The following is a 15,151-nucleotide window of genomic DNA, read 5'->3' as shown; positions in this document are numbered from 1 at the left end:
GATACCAAAGACCTCCCCTAGGCACAAGTGAGCCCTTGTAGATTCAAATGCACTTTCTCCTAGCCCCCAGAAGGTACCCCACATCCTGTGACACTCTTCTGATGCATGTTTCTCTTTTTTTTTTTTTAATTTCTTTTCAGCGTAACAGTATTCATTGTTTTTGCACCACACCCAGTGCTCCATGCAATACGTGCCCTCCCTATACCCACCACCTGGTTCCCCCAACCTCCCACCCCCCGCCCCTTCAAAACCCTCAGGTTGTTTTTCAGAGTCCATATTCTCTCTCTGGCAAGCTGCAGCTCCCACACTCATCTGCAGTCTTCACCCCCAGCTCTGGGGATAAGTGGATGTATATTTTGGATTCTTGGGATCTCAAGGGGGAGGCCTCCCAGGAGAAACCTCTTGTCCCCTCTCAGTTTGGCTCTTTTACCACCTGAGGCAGGTCAGCAATCACTATAGCTTTCTGGACTTCCAACTGGAGAACAAAATATGTCTCCCTTTCATTCAAAAAAGAGAAATCTCAAGCCTTCTAAATAATTCTACCTTGGGCTTATCTTCTTTGCCTTTGGAAAGAGGAACTAGGTTTGCCTTTACAAACACCAGGCACTCCTAAAAGTAAACCTTCTAATACCCCTCCCTAATACCCTTCATAGTCCTCTTTGTTTGGGTTGTGTGTGGGGGGGGGGGGTTGGGTAGGGGATGGAGAAGCTAGAGTGTCAGTTCTAGTGAAATGGAATTTCTCAGCAAGCCTTGTTGGGAGATGGTAGTGCTTTACTGGTGGTGCTCTTAAACTAGAATGAGGAGCTATGGGTCCTAAACCTACTTACAAAGAAAACAGGAATTGTTATCAAACCCACATGTTTCTTTTAACTTCTTTCTTAAATTTGTTTTAGAACTGCCTCTAATAAACACACATATATATCTTTATTAATCTGAAAGTGTTTACTATTTAACAAGAGAATTTAACTCTCTTACACTTATTGTCATAATTAGCATGGTTGGTCTCACTTTCATTGTCTTTTTAGAATGGTTCCTTATGGGACACCTGGTTGGCTCAGTTGGTTAAGCATCTGCCTTCAGCTCAGGTCATGATCCCAGGGTCCTGGGATTGAGCCCTGCATGGGACTCCTTGCTCAGCAGGGAGCCTGCTTCTCTCTCTGCCTGCCACCTACCCCCACCTCACTTATGCTCTCTCTCTCTCTGACAAGTAAATAAAAACTTTTAAAAAATAAACTAAATAAGCCTCTTGCCACTTTATAAAAAAAAAAAAAAAGAATGTTTCCTTAGCATTTCCTTTGTTTTCCATGTTTTTATGTTTTCTATGGTTTATTTTTGCTTCTTTTATGACCTGAAACACAGATATCATGTGCTTTATTTTTTTTAATTTTTACTAGTAACTGTCACTATGCTTAATAACACAAGTAGTTAAACCCATATAAAAGTTTTAACTAGTGGTTTGAAATATCAAAACAAAAAGCACCAATCAATAGAAATACTCGGAAGAATCTAAGATAATTCTGATTTTTTACTCTTTCCTTAATAAACTTGTTGTTTTATCTAAAGAAGTATTGAAATCTTTCTTTATATTTAAATTTTTTTTTAAAGATTTTTATTTATTGATTTGACAGAGATCACAAGTAGACAGAGAGGCAGGCAGAGAGAGAGAGGGAAGCAGGCTCCCTGCTGAGCAGAGAGCGCGATGCGGGACTCGATCCCAGGACCCTGAGATCATGACCTGAGCCGAAGGCAGCGGCTTAACCCACTGGGCCACCCAGGCGCCCCTATATTTAAATTTTTTAAATGTCACCAGCCTCAACAGGTAAGCAACAAACTGTGGTACATATATACCAGAGAATATTACTCAGTAACAAAAGGGAAGAAATTACTGATACAAAACAACTTGGAAGAATCTCTAAGGAATTATGCTGAATGAATAAAGCCACTCCCAAGAGGTTACATACTGTATGATTCCATTTATACATTCTTGACAAATTTTTATTTTTTTAAAGATTTTATTTATTTATTTATTTGAGGGAGAGAGAAATACTGAGAGAGAGCATGAGCAGCGGGGAGAGGGAGAAGCAGGCTCCCCACTGAGCAGGGTGCCCTATACAGGGCTCGATGTAGGGTCTCGATACAGGACTGATATAGGGTCCTGGGATCAGGACTTAAACCAAAGGCAGATGATTAACCAACTGAGCCACCCAGAAGCCCCTTGAAAAAATTTTAGACATGGAGAAAGGATTCATGGCTTCCAGGAGTTAGAGATAGAACTAGCAGGGTGTGGGGGTGGGAAGGATGTTGGTGTGGTTGTAATAGGGATAAACCCTTTATTATAAAGGGTTACTAGAGGTGATAGAAATGCTCAACATCTTTACTGTGGTGATAGATACAAATCTTCACATGTGATAAAATTGTACAAAATAGACACACACACAAATTGAGCAAAACACATACATATACAAATGATTGCATGTAAAACAGAAGGAATCTGAATAAGATTGGTGGGTTGTACCCAAGTCAATACACTGGTTACGGTATTATACTACAATTCTGCACATTGTTACAGTGGGAAAGCTGGGTGAAGGGTATATGGGATCTCTCTGTCTTACTTATTGCAACTGTATATGAATTTACAATTTTCTCAGTAAAAATTTCAGTTAAAAAGGATTCACTAGGATCCGTATAGGTCGTGGTGACTTTACATAACACTTCCCTTACACTACTATGAATGAGTCACTTTCACTTTCAAATTCGAGTCGAGCTTGAGGTTATGTATGTTTGAAATTGTTTCAGTTCCACTAGTTCTTTTTTTTTTTCTTGTCTGTTTTTTCAGATCTCTCTTCTTTACACTCCACATCTGACATTCTTTTTTTTTAAATCATGTTTTTCTCTGAGTACTTTAAGTCCTCCTTATCCTGGAAGACTTTTGACAATGACCCTCTAGTGTCTACAAAATGGATTTGATTTTCTGTAGTGCTAATTCTTTGGTATTGATTCTGATTATTTTGTATTTTTCATATCTATTTTTACTTCCTTTGGATTTTTTTAAATCCAAGGCCTTTTCTGTTTATTATTCAATCAGCTCCTTTTCCATTTTAATGTTTTAATGTCTCATCTTTGATCTTTGCTTTGTGAAACCCATGGTTTTCACATTTATAAGAGTATAGTATAAATGATGTCTAAAATTAACTAGCTCCTTGAAGTAAATCTTTATCAAAAGTAAGCTCTTTTTCAGAAAGTAGAGGGTTAGGTTATCATCTTTCATACTAGAGAAACACTTGGTTTTGTTTCGTGTTACTTTAACCTTACTCATCCCTAAAAAAAGGAGAGTTTCTTTTGAGTCCCAGCATTCACCCATAAACAATGTATGTAGTTTCTCCTTGTCTCTTTTTAGTAAACACCTAGCTACCATCAAAATCATCCCCTTTGTTCATAACCTAGAAGGCCATTTCTAGATAACTTTCTAGATTTCTGTGCCTTTTACTTGGTATAAGTTTACAATCCTTAGGAAATGTCTTTTGATCTTTATGCTTGATTATCTTTCCATGAGGAGTAGAGCTTATTCCAGAATTCTTTGAAACCCTCTATGTTTCATTCCCTTCCAGGAACCATTCTTTCAGATTCAGTCCCTTGCCACTACCAAATTCACAACCCAAGTGCAAATGCTCTTGGCCATCTTACATTACCCAAAACTGTAGCTCTGCATTGAGGAGAAAGGGGAATGTATATGAGTCTGGTAATCCTGGAAAGCAGCTCTGGTATAATAATCTCTCTCTCTCTCACTCTCCACTCCTCCTCCCCAACTTCCTCCTCCTCCATTGTTGAATACTTCTGTCTGTGAGGTAAGAGTTGTAGCACCACGCTTCTGACTCAGAGCTTCTTTCCAAATAATATTAATTGATAAATGTATACTGCTATTAATTTATCTGAATCACTATGTTTTCCAAAACAGTGGTGAATAACCCAGAAATTCCCACTAAGCATTTTAAACAAGGGAATAACACGACTAGATTCATATTTTTAAAAGACTTCTCAGACAACATTGTAGAAAAGAAATTTGAAATAAGTTAGAGGCGAAAGCAGGAAGTCAAATTAGGAGGATATTGCAAGAGTCCAAGAGAACAATGGTAACACTTGGACCAGGGAAGCAGCAGAGACAGCGAGGAAGCAGAGATCCATGAGGGTTTATGAGGTAGAATTGACCTGAATGACTCCTCTGTAGTAAGCAGGGTAGTTCAAGCTAAACAATGGTAACTGTGCTAAATGGAGAATTGGGAGTTCTTATGTGACATCTGATGAGTACATTAAAATATTAAACTGTTTAATTTATTGGGGAAGGGATACTAATATTGTAGAAAACCAACAATCCTTCCTGAAGGTGTTTACAGGGATTTTTTTCCCCCGTTTGTTATCCATCCCGGAATATTCTGTTTATTTAATTCTGTCTCAGCCAGGAAACTTTTTAGGAAATTTCTGTGTGATACAAAGAGTCAATAGCATTAATTGCCTTGTGGGTAATCAAAACCGGAAAAATCACAGGATCTTTTGGTGCTGTTGTCTGGGGTGCCATCTAGTGACCAAAATTCTACACAGCCGACAAGGGGCTCTGAAGTCACAGCTAGGAATGATCCTGCTGTGAAATTCATGTAGATTGATATCCTCACATCACCAGTCCACAAGGTCAATGCCTGCCAAATACAACCCAATTAACCAGCTGTGTGATTTTAGGCAAGTCACTTCACCTCAGCTGGTCTCAATTTTCAAACCCATAAAATGTAAGGCAAATGCTAGCTCATTTCTAAGGCACTAAAAAAGTTTAATAGTTCAAAGTCTTGTCTCTTTTTTCTTTTTTTTCAAATAGGTCAAAACAACAATCCAGGATGACACATGTGTCTTTTTGTTTTAATTTAGTCACCAAAATCACATATTGTATAGTTAGCTGAGAGTCCTCCGAATGACTTCAAATTTTGAGAGCTCATGTTCAGCCATTTCCTCTCATTTCAGGTCCTTCATTGCCTCAAGTATTTGCCCATATTGCTAACCCTAATGATTTTTTTAAGAGCCAAGTAAAATAATAAAATAATATATCACCATTTGAAACACTCCAATCGGTCTTTATAAGTCACAGCAATCATCTCCAAGATTTTAATCATTCATCCTTACCTGAAAAAAAATGAGCATGCAACTCTTATGTATCATATATATTAGTGAAATAGTACTATCTTTTCATTTGAGTGATAAAGATTATACATGCCTGCTACACTAATATAAACCCAGAGATGTTCAAAGGATAAGATAAAGGTGAAATAAAATGTTATTTATTGGGGTGTCTGGGTGGCTCAGTGGGTTAAAGCCTCTGCCTTCGGCTCAGGTCATGATCTCAGGGTCCTGGGATCGAGCCCCGCATCGGGCTCTGCACTCAGCAGGGAGCCTGTTTCCCTTTCTGCCTCTCTGCCTACTTGTGATCTCTATCTGTCAAATAAATAAATAAAATATTTTTTAAAAATGTTATTTATTGATTTCAGAAAAAAACTGTTCTCTCTAAAATATCCTGGCATTTTTAATAGAGATTTTTAAATAGGCAAAAATGCATCTTCTGTATTAGTCAACGTATTTCCCATTTCAGATGTTCTTCATTCCTTTGTGTAGATCCAGATTTCTATTTGGCTCCATTTCCTTCTACACCAAGGGCTACCTTTGAGATTTTTTGTAGTACTGGTGTGCTGCCAGTGAATTTCTTCAGCTTTCATATGCCTGGAAAAAAATCTTTGTGTTGCTTTCATTTTTAAAAGTTATCTTTGCTGGGTATAGAATTCTAAATCCACAGAGGTGTTTTTCTTTCAATAATTAAAAGATGTTGCTCCACTATGTTTTGTTTTTGTTTTTGTTTTTGTTTGCTTTATTTGGTGTGGTTTTTTGTTGTTGTTGCCTTTTTTTTTTTCTTTTTTGGTTTTGGGGTTTTTTGGGGTTGTTTTCTTATTCACATTGTTTCCAACAAGAAGTCTGTTGTCGTTCTTATCTTTGTTCCTCTGTATTAAATTTGTGTTTTTACTCTAGTTCCTTTAAAATATTTTTCCCTTTATCACCTACTTTCATCAGTTTGATTAGACTGTGCCTTGGTGTAGTATTCATTTTTCATCCGCTTGTAGTTCATTGAGACTCTTGAATCTGTAGATATATAGTCTTTGCCAGATTTGAAAGTTTTTCAAACATTATTTCTTCAAAATTTTTTACCCCCAGCCCTTTCACTCCTTTTGAAACTCCAATTATAGGCATATTAAGCCGCTTACCATTGCTCCAAAACTCTCTGATATTCTTTAGTGTTTTAATGGAATAATTTCCATACTGTTTTCAAGTTTATTAACTTTTTCTTCTGAAGTATCCAATCCACTATTAATCTCATTTAGTGTATTTTTCATCTTAGACATTGTATTCTCCATCTTCAGAAGTTCAGTATGGGTCTTTTTTTTATCATCTCAATCTCTCCTAAAACTGTTCTTGTTATCATGTTCATGGTTGAACATATGGAATATATTAATCATAGCTCCTTTAACATTCTTCTCTCTTAATTCTATCTTCTGTGCTATTTCTGAATCTGTTTCTAATTGATTGTTTTCCTCCTCATTGTGGTTTATCTTTTCTGCTTCTTTACATGTCTGGAATTTTTTTATTGGATGCCAGACATGGTGAAATTTATATTTTGGCATGCTAGATTGCTTGTGTTTTCAATATTCCTAAACTTTCCTCTAGAAAGCAGCAGAGTTCCTTAGAAACAATTTAATCCTTTTGCAGCTTGCTGTGAAGCTCTGTTAGGCAGAACCAGAGCCACTTTTCATCTCAGCAACTGATCTCAACCAGGGATGATTCTGATCCTAAGGGAAGGGCATATTGGCAATGCGTAGAGACACTTTTCAGTTGTCACGACTAGAGAAGTAGATGTGTTACTGGTATCTAGCAGGTAGAGGGCAGGGATACTGCTGAATATCCTATATGATATGATACCAGGATAGCCCTCCATACTAAACAATCATTTGGCCCAAAAATATCAATAGTGCCAAGACTGAGAAACCATCATCTAGGCTTTTTGGGCTCCACTACTGAAAAAGTACCCTTCTGACTCTCTATGTGATGCCTCATATAAATGAATAAATAAAAAATAAGACATTTCTCCATTCTGGCTATTGGGAAAATGAAGTATTCCAAGTTCTTTGGGATGTCCAGAAATTGTTTTCCTTACTCCTTTCTGGTGGCCTGGTATTGTTTCTCCATACATACATGCCAATCAGTTTTTCAGCTGAGAGTCAGAGGACACCTGTCTCTGCGATTGCTTCTCCTCTCTGGTACTTTGCCTGGTGGATTCTAGCCACTTTGGCTTCTCTAAATTCCCAGCCCTGTGTCCTTGAACACAGGGACCTGCCAGCATCAGTTTGGGATTGCCTTCCCTGCACTTTGGCCTGGAAACTCTCTGTGAGTAATAAAAGGGGGGTAATTGTAGGGCTCACTTCATTTCCCTTCTTTCAGGAATCACTGTTCTGCACTGCCTGTCATCCACGCCTAAAAGCCACTCTTTCATATTTTCTGGCTGTTTTTTAGTCAAATGATTTTAAAAAACAGGTGAATTATGTGAAACAGTGGCTTTGAACTTTGAGTAGTGGTTAATATGCTAAGACACAATATGCAGTTAGATCAGGATTCATCTCGAAACATATTTCAACTTAGAAGATTTTTTCCCAGCTTCTTGTCAACTGCAATTAGGTTATCATTGTTTTATCTCATTAGATGGTTGATAAAAGGCTCATACTAGGAGGAATACGTCAGCTCTGCTATTTTGCTGTTGGTGTTTGCAGTATTTGTATTCTCTTCAATCTGTCTTATCTGTAAAAATCTATTTCATTCTTATGATAGAAAAATTCAATCATACAAAAAGGCAGAGAGGGTGCGATAATGAATCTTGACCTGCCCTTCACTCAGCTTCCGCAATTATCAACTCACAACCAACCTTGCTTCACCTATATTCCCACCCACTTACAACATTCTCTTAACACTGGATTACTTGGAAATTAATCCCAGGTATCATATAATTTTATCTATAATTATTTCAGGGTATGTATCTAAAAAGTAAACCATAGTTTCATTGCCATACCTAAAAACATAACAATAACTCTTTAATATCATGAATATATAATCCAGACTCAAACTTTCCTGATTATTTCAAACTTCTTGTTTTTTGTGTGTTTATTTGAATCAGCATCCAAATAAAACTCATACATTGTGACTGATTATATGTCTCTGAAGTTTCTTTTCATTTATAATCTCTTCTTCATCTTCTTTACCCACTTCCTCAATTCATATGTTAAAGAAACAGTCATTTGTCCTGTAGAGTGTCAGGTGTCATTTAACAAACTCCTCAGTTCCCTGTATTTCCCACAAATTGGTAATTATATAGAGAGATTTAATCCAATTCAGTTTCAATTTATTCAGCTAAACTACTTCATGGCTGGTGTGTGATTCTACCAAGAAGCACATTTGGGGATGCTAGCTGCCCTGGATAATAACTGCATAAATCCATTAATTCATTAGGGATACGATATTAGTCTAATTTTATCATTCTTCATTTATTAGCTGGAATATGTGTATATAAGCAATCTTCTCTTCATGGTTATATTTTAATTCTGCCATGTCTTCTTCACTTAGTAAATTGAATACTTCTATAAAGTTAATATTTCTTAACTTCAACCATTTCTTTTCACAAGGAATAGAAATTATATAGGGAAAGAATACATGCTAATCCTTTCCCTTTTTCACTAGTTTTTAAAATAATAATTGCTTCCCTATCATCCTCCAAAGGTAACCAAAGTTTTTTGTATCATTATGAACTCATGGATTTAAACATATTTGATGTATATCAATTCATTACACTTATTATTCTTGGTAAAGCTTGATTCTCTCATCTTTCACCAATGGGAGCTTATACAGTTTAACTCGTGTGGTCTTTTGACATGACCCCAGTATTCTCCTGGCTTCCTTGCTACTTGGCTTCACAAGATATTTCAGGCTTATTTGATTTTGCTAAATAGTATCAAGTCCTCTCATTAGGAGTGGTACCATTTTGCATCTCCCCCACCCTCTTCCTGCAATGTAATCGTGCTGGTTTCCCTACAGTCTCACCAGTTGGGTATTGAGTCAAACTTGGATATTTGCAAATCTGATAGGTGACAAATTATATCCCTGTATAGTTTTAATTTCCATTTATTGCCGTGAGTTAGACTGATCATCTTTAATTCGGTTGAAAGCCATTTGCTCTGAATTCCAGTCCATTTTGCAGAAAGCTTCTTGGCTTTCTATATAGTTTCTTTGTAAGACTATCTTAAGCCATGCATCTGTCCATTTTGTAAAGTCAGTTTAGTCAAAATGTAATATAATCTATCAGTCAATTTAACCAGGATTGCCTGGCTAAATCGAAATATGTGATACATGCTAAAAGGAAACAAAAACTGAAGGCCCAAGTGATAGACTTTGAACTAGAGAACTCCCATCTCACTCTGTCCTCCTGACACTTCATGTCCCATATGTGACACACTGGATAGATGGACCAAGTGAAGGGGCCATGATCATTCCATACATTATAGCTTAAAAACATTTATTTTTAAATTTTTACACTAAAAATATAATACAAGATACCTCAATAAAGTTAATTTTTTAATGAACATAAGAAGGTCTAGATTTTCTTTTCACCTTTCAGTAGCTCACTTTGTACCTCCTCAGTGAGTGGAGAGAACCCAGTTTGGAGAGCACTGACTGCAAGATAAAGTTTAAACCTTTTGGATTGGCAGAACACAAAGACCATCAGAATGTGGCCCCTGCCTGCATTTCAGCCTGCCACATGCCTCCCTGGTCCCCTTGCTCTAGATAGACCTATGTCCTTGTAGTTCCCTGCACTGCTCTCTGTTTCAGGCACACTGCATCCTTCTCCCCTCTAACCACCAAGCTCCTACCACGGGCTGTCACATAACCTGCACAAATACACCAGGGGCTCTGCTCTTATTCCACTGTGGAGAGAAAGTTCCTCTGTGAGACCATCCTGACTTTCACAGGCTGGTTTAGGTCCTATTGTCCTCTAGGCTCACCATGAACACTGTGACAAGACCACGGACGTCTTTGTGAAGAATCTAGCAAGCAAGCACTACTGGGCCTCTTCCCTTGACTTAAGAATCACCCTCCAACTCTTCTCCATTGGGAAGGCAGCTTCAGAGGAGACATAAAAAGAGGTGACAGAGAACGAGGTCCAGCCTGCACCTGACTTCCTCCACAACTCCCCTCATTGCTAGTGATCTGCCCAGAGAATTGGTTGAGGGGTCAAAACCTGAGTATAGTGACTTGAAGACAGGCCAGAGGCAGAAATCCTCACTGAACACAAAGGGAGAAACCAAGTTGAAAGGGAAAACTAAGCCAAAAACTGGGCTTGATAGGGGAGGTCGAAGTTCATGGAGAAGTCCAGTGGAATCCAATTGAGAGTAGCTCAGTGAAACAGAACATCAAAATAATTCTGGAAGGGAACTGTTCTGTCAGCACCTGCCTTCTTGGGGACAGTAGGGAAGAGAGAGGGACTCACAAGTTCACACCTGTCTACCAGGCAAAGTTACCATTTTCCAGCATAGCCCTACCTACCTCTTATCCTCCCCACCTGCCCCAAAGTACCTGACCCCTCCCCAGTCTCCATGCATAAAGCCCTCCTTGTCAGGGCCTCCCTGCCATTCTCCAATTCAGGCTTCTAAACCACCACCACCACCACCACCGATCTAAGATCTAATCAGGAGCTGGTAGGCCCTCTGAATATTTAAGTTCCCCAGTGAATTTGGAGGCAGGTGTTTTCAGACCAGACCTAGAAACAGTGGTCTTGCTGACAACAGGGGGGACTATAAAGCTTCTAAAGTTTCTAGGGCCATCTAAGCGCTGCGGAGGGGCTAGTCACTCCAGCTGCTTCCAGGTCGTTAATGAGGTAGCAAACTACCCTTGTTCGGGGTGTGGGCTCATCTCTAACCTTTTGGCCATAATTCGACCTCCCTAACTGCGTGCCTGCAGGGAGATCACCTACGGATCTGCGGACGTGAACATTCTGCTCTGTCCACAGCCGTCTTTCTCGTTATAAATCAATACACTGGCATTTGCTTCTATTTTCCTTTCCGTGGTGCTGCTTACTACGGGTCCCTCCTGAAAAGCAGAGCTTCCCTCACGGTGCGGACAGGAAACCACTGTCTGCCGGTCCGGAAGCTGAGCCCTCCGCGGTCCCACACCTGACACGTCCGGAAGGAGGCTCTGCGCACTCACTTCCCGCGGGAGCCATCTGCTCTGCTCCCAGCAGCGACGGCCGCGCTCGGAGCGCCGCCCCCACCCAGCCTTTGTTCGCCACTCCAGGGCCACCCACACCGTCACTCCGCTCCCAGGGCCCCGGGGGAGCCCCCCGCCCTTTCCCGAGGGCTTCCAGCTCCCGACCGCCTCTAGTCTTTGAAATCCCTCGGTTCCTGGCTCTCTGATCTCTCTTCCCCTCCTCGGCTTTTGGTCTGTGCTGTCAATCATTCCGTTCCCTCCGCTTTTTGTTCTTTGCTTTCCCCTACGACGGAGCTGCGGACCTTCCAGTCCCCGCTGGCGGCGGAAGTTCTGGCGCAACAAAAGCCCCCTTTCTGTTGTCTTTGCGGGGTGCACGCACGCCTGACCCCAGAGCCCGGGGGAGGGGGGGGCCGCGCCCCAGGCCCAGGGGAAGAGGAGGGGAAAACTCCTCTGCCAGCAGGGTTCAACCAGACCCACGGCCGCGCTCAATTCATTAGAGCCAATGTCACCCTGTGCTGGGTGTTGGCAGCCAGCTGGCTTTCCTGGGCGGTACCCCCTGTGAGTTGCCTGAACCGCACGCATTAGCATTCACACTGCATCACCACTCAAGGAAAAGAACAGAAGAAAAGCTCCGCTAGATTAGGCCAATCTTCCTTCCCAGGCACTCCGGGGCTCCTAATAGCGGCCGTGACTGACAGGCTGCCCTCCAAGCTATTTACTTCAAAAGAGGAGGGCCAGCCTCACACAGCTTCTCTCCTTTGGTAACCTGTTATTTAGCCTCTCCTTGATTCCCTCTATCAAATTTGTCATCATACCCTGCCAATTTCTATTGCCATCATCGTCGTTCTAATCCTCGTTCTCTCACATCCTGGCTGCGAAGACGGTCTGATTTCTGTGATGTCTTTCCACACCCCCACCCAAGCGATCTTCAGGACTTCCATCACCTCACTTGATGGCTCAGAGTCCTACTGGAATAGTTGGATCAGACTCCCCTTCGCAAATCTCTACCCCTCTTCCCAGTACACATTCCCCTCAGCACTCCAGCCACTACTGGTCCAGCATCCCAAGACTTCCCCTTCCTGTCTGCCTGCAGTGCCCTCCCCTGTCTTTTCTTTGAAATTCTACCACTTTGGGGGGCACCTGGGTGGCTTAGTCAGTTAAGCATCTTCCTTGGGCTGGGGTCATCATCCCAGGGTCCTGGGATAGAGCCCCGCATTGGGCTCTCTGCTCCTGGAGAGTCTGCTTCTCCCCCTCCCTCTGCCTGCCTCTCTGCCTGCTTGTGCTCTCTCTCTCTCTGACAAATAAATAAAATCAGAAGGAAGGAAGGAAAGAAAGGGCGCATGGCACAGGCAGGGGAAGGATTCACCCAAGGCAGAACAAAAGAGAAGTTTATTGAATACCTCCCAAGGGAGGAGTGGGCAGGACAGCGAAGGAGGGACCCTCTTCAAGGAGGGTGTGGTGAGGGGCCACAGTTACAGGGCAGCAGAGTGAGGGAGTATGGGAAATGTATGGAATTTTCCCTTTTTGGCAATCTTAGGAACTGTGCCTGGTTGTAACTGGATAGGGCCTATGGCTATTTTGAGGTGGGTCCTGCATGAGCCTGTTTGCATTCAGATCTGTGGTAGTCACTGTGGGCCCTTTAGCCTCGATCAAGTTTCAATGGCTCCAGCCTGTTGCCTAAACCTGGCCTCTGCAGGCAGGTCATTTAATGTCTCTGAACTGCGGCACCATCAGACAATAATCCTAGTCCACAGGCGTTTTGTACTCTTTGTTAACCACCTCAACTTGATGAGGGCTAAACAGGACATGGTTCTCCTCCACTTCTTGCCTTCTGCCAGGTTATATCAGCTCTCCCTTCCCGGTCCTTGACCAACAGGTTTCTAGAGAAACCTGGGTTATAAGATCAAATCTCACTTCCAAATCCTAAAAAATCCAGTCCAATCCAAACACAAACCTAAAAGTTTCTCCCTTGCCCCCACTTTCTCCCCTCCCCACCAACTCAGCTTGACTCGTGGCTCAGGGACCTGCTGGCATCCACCTTTTTTATTCCTTCTTGCTCTTCCACTCCTCTCCTGCTTCTGGATCTTCCAAGGTCAGGGCAGGAGGAGGCAAAAACCAAAGGTGGCAGGCTCTCTACTTCGCTGGTGCTGTTTTAACCAAGGATGCCCAGGACAGAAAACTGAAGCCTGGTTCCTGTGTGTGGATTTCTTGGAGGCCCCCCAAGGACCTCTGCCTTGCATAACTTGGTGATCTTTTAGGTGGACCGTCTAAGCATCTTTTCCATTATGGTAAGCGCAGTGTTATACATCACCCGCACAAGACATTGAAGGGACTGGAGGAGAAAGAGGCTGCTCTTCCTACTTCTGGTATACTTCCGTTTGCTTCTTTTTGATCCTACAGCAAAGCCGTAGGCGCTATGCAGCGATGAACATCTGGTGATGCTCCGCAGCACCCTAGCGAAGTGCCCAGACATAAATGCCTTGGAAATTCACACCCCTAGCCTGGTGACGACCTCACTGTGGCCCTCCCAATGGAGTAACATAGCCTATGTTTTACACACACATACATGTGCACAGAATGTGTGCACCTGTTAGCAACCACCATCTGTCTGCTGTGGGGGAATGGGTTGTTTTTATTTTATTGTTACATAGACTCAAGAATCAAGGCCAAAGAAAAGAAATAGGGATTCTCAAATTTTACAAGATAATCAACTTTCTCCTGTCTTTTAGAAAGAAAAATTTCTCCAAGTGAGACTGGTATTTATCAGGAACTTAACTTTCCTCATGTAAGTGCATGGAACCATTACCTGGAGCTCTTTTATTGGTTTGGACTCTATAGAAATATGCAGAAATAGAGCAATCACTTCAAGCCTATTTGCCTGCTACCAAAGACAATGGCAGCCCACCTGGGAGGATACTGTACCTAGAAAAATATGTCTTGTATTTCTTTCTTGAAACTTGGGAGGTAGGAGGAGAAATTAAAAAGAATAAGGACTGCAAGCAAATATGAATAATTATATGTGCAAATGCGTGGTTACTTATTCATTTGGGGTGTTTCATTTTGACCTTGCAAAGTATATATTCTGAAACCACACAGGATGAGTAGTACATACCCTGAAACTCTACCTTAATTGCTTTGATTTTTGGTGTTCCATGAAGAAAAGCCCCAGGAAAGACAGGGGGGGTGGTATGCTGGGGAAGGGGTTGCATTTGCAATGGTAATTCTGCTGTAATACTTGTGAACCCCAACCTCTCTGCCCTCTTCTCTGTGGGTTAGAAATGTTTGTCTCTACTGTCAAAGTCAATCTATTCCTTAGCATTTAGAAGAAACACTCAAGTAACATAATCTCAATGTGTTAAATCAATTTCAACTTCTGGGAAGTGAAGTCGTGTGTGAGTGTGTGTGTGTGTGTATAAATTCTTTTCCAAGTCTCTTGGATTGTTCTGACACCATTGTTATTTCTTGAGAATAGATCCTTCCTAAGTCACCCACTCATATTTTGAAATTTGCCAGGATTTGAAATAATTTGATGCATTTTCAGGGCTAAAATTATCCTTGGAGGAAAAGTTCTACACACCAAACATTCACCCAGAAAAAGGGCTCTAAAAATGTTAATTTGGGGTTGTTCATGCCAGGAATCAAGGCTGGAGAAGTGAATTCATCCCTGCCCAAGTTAGTGAGGGAAAAAAAATATCTGCGGTGCCTCTAGAAGTACATCTCTTTCACCATCACGGCTTGGAAGCCTGTTCACCATGCTGCTCTGTGTGCTCCCTCATCTCACTGTTGGCATTCTGATTTTTTAGCTCAACAAAATGAGGAG

The 15,151-nt window shown here is 41.4% G+C and overlaps 1 long non-coding RNA gene across 1 annotated transcript in view; it reads left to right on the top strand.

Moving 5' to 3' along the window:
* LOC116854593 overlaps positions 1 to 15,151 on the top strand; it is a 35,921-nt gene extending 20,770 nt beyond the window's left edge. The window contains exons 2-4 of the long non-coding RNA XR_004380196.1: positions 10,125 to 10,271; positions 14,061 to 14,116; positions 15,135 to 15,151. This is a non-coding gene — a long non-coding RNA (uncharacterized LOC116854593). The remainder of the gene's footprint in view (positions 1 to 10,124; positions 10,272 to 14,060; positions 14,117 to 15,134) is intronic.

This window comes from Lontra canadensis, unplaced genomic scaffold (assembly GCF_010015895.1).
Source record: "Lontra canadensis isolate GAN:19392208 unplaced genomic scaffold, GSC_riverotter_1.0 scaffold3, whole genome shotgun sequence".
In the NCBI taxonomy this organism is placed as follows: Eukaryota; Metazoa; Chordata; class Mammalia; order Carnivora; family Mustelidae; genus Lontra; species Lontra canadensis.
Note: the sequence above shows the minus strand (reverse complement) of the source record. Positions and strands in the feature narration are given on the sequence as shown.